This window comes from Quercus robur, chromosome 11 (assembly GCF_932294415.1).
Source record: "Quercus robur chromosome 11, dhQueRobu3.1, whole genome shotgun sequence".
NCBI classification, from domain to species: Eukaryota; Viridiplantae; Streptophyta; class Magnoliopsida; order Fagales; family Fagaceae; genus Quercus; species Quercus robur.
In genome coordinates this window covers 18,672,658-18,677,283 of record NC_065544.1, presented here as the reverse complement: position 1 = coordinate 18,677,283, position 4,626 = coordinate 18,672,658, and the positions used below count along the sequence as shown (strand labels likewise).

Sequence of the window (4,626 nt, the reverse complement as noted above, 5' to 3'; positions counted from 1 at the left end):
TAGAGAAACAAGATCTAATGACACAAGAGACTGAGCCCGTGACTTTCCCACCGTTGATCCCTACGATTGATCCAATCATTATACTTTACTTTGACCCATTTACATTCTTCATCGCAAGGATGGAGCTATTTGATGACCTTTGTGGGGGGGGGGGGGGGGGGGGGGGGGAATCCACCCCCCATAAAATAAAAGAGAAGTATATAATATTTTATGAGTTTTTTGAATTTGGGCCCCCCCCCCTCGGAAATTTATAAAATAAAAGAGAAGTATATAATATTTTATGAGTTTTTTGAATTTGGGCTTAACAAAATCCCCCCCCCCCTTTATCCCAATACGCGGTTTACTCCTTTGCACGAATCCTAATACATGACTAACTCTACAGCAACCCTTTGATTGTTGTAGTTGATTTACAGCAGCTTCACATAGAAACACCAATAAGATCTTCAATGTTGGTGCAAAAGACTTAGTTTGGTTACAGAACCCAAAGACGTACAAGAAACACAGCAACAACTCTTTCTTCTATAGGAGGAGGCTTAGAGTTTCAAAAAGAAAATTTTATGAAGCTCTCTAAGGAAAATACAAGGTTTTTTTTTTTGCCCTCCAAAATTTGTTCTCCACAGGTTCCATTCAAAACCCTAACGTCAAAGTGTCCAAAGAAAATAAAACTTTTACTATTTTAATTTTCATCCAAATTTACAGTAGTCACTTGTGAGTTCATTTCGGCCTTCAAAAATTGTGAATTTCCAAAAACTCAAAACTGAAAAGTTGTAGATATTTAAGTCATGGTTCCAACTCATCTAGCCTTGTGTCAATTGGATTTTTGAGAAAAGAGATTCGCCCAAAATACTGATAAGTGCTCAAATCTGATTTTTTCCTTTTTAGATTTTACATCTTTGATTTTTTTTCTTATTTGAACTTCCCAAACATGGTAGATGACCTAAATATATTATTAGCAAGGGTATATAGCCCTTGAAGGCCGTCATATTTGCTCTTGTTGTTAAAACAGATTTTGCGACCGTACCTTCACAAATAGATAATTTACGAAGGCAAGCCACCGTTGTTACTGAACAAATCCACCCTCACAAATATATTATCAAATGACGAGAAAAGTCGACTTATTTTTAACGAGGTAAAGCAATTGCCGTCAACAACTATTTGTGAAGACCTTTATACCCTCGTAATTAGATTGCATTAGAACATAATGAAAAGGTAAAGAACCCCTATTCTCCACAAAACCCTAACATTTTGGTATTGGATAGAGGAAAACATAGCATTTTTCCCAAGTCCCCAAAATGGGCAGATGGAAAAGAAGAGAACAAAAGGTCAAGGTTTTTCTTTTTCAAATTTTTTTTTTTAAATACATTAAAGTATTGCAAGCATATGAAACCAAGTGGAGAAAAAAAATGAGCATCTTCAATTCTCTAAAGGCATATGTGTACGGTGGAATTCTTAAAACAAAGAACAAGAAGCAGCAGGTTGAAAAAAAAAAAAAACAGAGAAAGAAGGAAGGAAGGAAGAAGATCACATCATGAAAAATAGAAAAAAAGAAGAAGAAACAATGGCACAAATGAGAAAGGAAGGACAATACCTTTCAATTGGCCTTCACATGGAGACAGCTCCAGACCTGCACAAATCAAAAACCCACTTGGTCAAAATGCTGTTTGGAGGAAAGGGGCAAGACGAATAAGAGATTGTTGAAAAAAAAAAAAAAAAAAAAAAAAAAAAAAAACCCAATCTTTAATCATTCCCATCCTTACTAACAATATAAATACTCAAAAATAATCTTCACTATTATTTTGGTGGATTGATAATAATAGATGGCTTGAGAGAGGGATGAAGGAGAAATAAGAGAAAGCTACTTGTTTATGGGGGTGATTTGACACCCACTTTTGGCAATTACTTGTTCGTCAACAACCTTTTTTTATTTTTTGGCAAACCAAACCACATAATATAGAGAGCTTGCCTACTTCACTTGGACCTTACAACGTGTTATCAGACGTCTATGCATGATCACATTCTCAATCTTTCATCTAAGATATATATTATAAAAAATAAATAATGAATAAAAAAGGTAAGGAACCCCCAAACTTCCTTACAATATAGTATAAGCCAAGATGCAACCTTCATAATCATGCTTTTGTACAGTGGACAAAGCACATCAGCCTTGGCAAAGTAAAAATAATCAATCCCAATCTACAATACTATAGACCCAAATATACATCTAACATCTCTAGAGTACTAGGATTCTCAATTTGTCATTTGAATCTCCACAATTAAAATAATTCTTTTCTATTGGTAACAGGATCCAACTATTATTAGATTGCCAACTTGGCAATTTTGCAGGCCAAGCTTTTGGAGGACCACCTAATGGCCATAATTATAACACGAAATTTAACAAGTTCTTTGCAAAAATTTATCCTTTGCACATGAAAAATGTAGACAAGTTGAGAATCTCAAAAGTCAAAATTACATGAGTCCAATTATACTTTTCAAAGGCCTGCTTGTCATCTAATATAGGCAGCCATCCACTCACACAGAGATTATATATATATATATAATGATACCACCAACAAAAGCATGAAGACCAACCATTTAAATGGAATAAGTCGAAGATTAGAGAAGCGGTGGCCTCCATGAGAACAGCGTAAGGCAAGCAGAGCGCCAGAGTGAGAGTGTGGACCCCAAAGTATGCGGGCATGGCCCCCAAACCCATGCGATCCGACCATTCTCCAAACACCTTCATTGCTCCTTTCTTGTCCCATCCGTACCTTTTGCTCAGCTCCCTCACTCTCTCATGCCTAAACACAAAAATTGAAAGCTTTTAATTTTCATTTTTTTTAGACTTATTCTAATATAAGTAATCGATTTAATATTTTTTGACAAAATTTTGGTTGCCATTCATGGGTTAGCAGCAACAACAACAAACTCAACACTTTTAAAGTGAAGTGAGTACCTTATGAGGGTTGGCCGAGACATAAACAGCTTGAGCAGAGCGCAAGGCTTGGCCGAGAGTTCCATTCTCCACATGAGGGTCAAGGTTAATGGTGGGGCCCATATCGGCAATTCGGACGAGGAACATGTTATATGAGATGAGCTTTTCAACCAAATGACGAGCAGCAAAACCACGACCTCCTGTCATCACACACCATCTCTCAGTGCAATCATCCCTAGATGCCATTTCTCTCTACAAAACCATAAAAACCCAATTGGCTAAAGCATTAATTGTGTGTATTTGTAATGTGTTTGACACAGATCTTGATAAGGAAGAAGAATTATGAAGTAACCTTTCAATGAGGGAGTGGTCGATGGCTGGGCTCGGTCTCGTCGGCGTCGTCGCTGGGCTGGATTGGGCTCTTCTCGTCGGCGCCGGCGGGGTTGTGTGTGTGTGTGAATGTGAATGTGAGAGGCCGTGTCAGAGATAGAGAGAAAATGAGAGTTTTGTGAGTAAAAACTTTGTGTGAGAAATGAAACTTTTGTGTGGGAAATGAAAATGTAAGTGTGAAATTTTTTTTTTGGAGAATTTTGAGCGGGAAAGGAAAAAAAATTTGGGGGGGAAATTTTCTTCCTAACACCTCTATTCTTTATCTTTTCATTTTCGCCGCTCAAGTACCCAACTCCTCATATCTATATCTTAAGCAGTGAACTAGTAACAGCATTTGGTTAAGTGTGCCCTTGACAAGTGGCAGCATCACTACACTCGTGTGAAGTACTGAAGTTTAATGGAGTGTCTGTTCAACTTTTTTGGAATTTTTTACTATCTGTCAAATTGATAACGTGCTATGCACCACAAATACTATTATTATATTATTATTTATTAAATAAATCAACTAAAAAAAACTATCTATTGAGTATTTATTAAATAGATAAACTATCTATTATTATTAAAATGAGCTAATATTTTAAGTTTTTAACTAAAGTTTAGCATATTAATTAAGATATAGACTTATAATTGTAAATATTTTTAATAAATTATATGGATTTTGACTAATGAACTTATAAATAAGTAAATAAATAGTTATATATTTATTTTTATATATAAATATATAAAATTAGCGGTAATCCCGAAACGGTATACCAATATTAACCGGCACCAAAATATTTCATTTATTTGACCAAATCGAAACAGTCTCCGGTACAGTATTGATTCCCTTGTTTTTGATCCCTAAAATGAAAAATGTGTTCCATTTTGGTTCTTACTTGTTAGGTTCTAAGTACTTAGGAACTTATGTATTAGAACTCTAATTTGTATTGTTAGCAAACCATGATCAAAATAGGTTTTTAGTTTTGTTTAGACTTGCTTAAAATATAGGTCTTTTGTGTAAAGTTGGAATCGAGTTGTTGCAGAATTCATTGCGCAATTCGATATCGCTCGATCGATCAAAAGTCGGACAGAATGTTTTTTCTACAGAATTTCAATTCAGCCCTAAGCTCATATGATGTGTAGCGTTTTATGTTTTTCCCTAGATATAAAAGGGAAACCCTAGCCACGTTTTTGTGGTTACTCTATTTGCTGTGTGTGTGAATCTCTTATGAGATCTAGAGATGGTTGCCTTCACACATGCTTAGGATTATCAAGAAGGAGATTTCATTGAGAGTTTAATGATCATTTAGTTGCTGCACTAAAGA

At 35.5% G+C, this 4,626-nt stretch overlaps 1 long non-coding RNA gene across 1 annotated transcript; it reads right to left on the bottom strand.

Moving 5' to 3' along the window:
• Positions 1 to 1,578: 1,578 nt before the first annotated feature.
• On the bottom strand, positions 1,579 to 3,624 carry LOC126707328 (uncharacterized). Its single transcript, XR_007648900.1, has 4 exons — positions 3,285 to 3,624; positions 2,954 to 3,184; positions 2,590 to 2,798; positions 1,579 to 1,624 (listed from the first exon to the last, which is right to left on the bottom strand). It is a non-coding gene; the product is annotated as an uncharacterized LOC126707328 (long non-coding RNA).
• Positions 3,625 to 4,626: the final 1,002 nt, after the last annotated feature.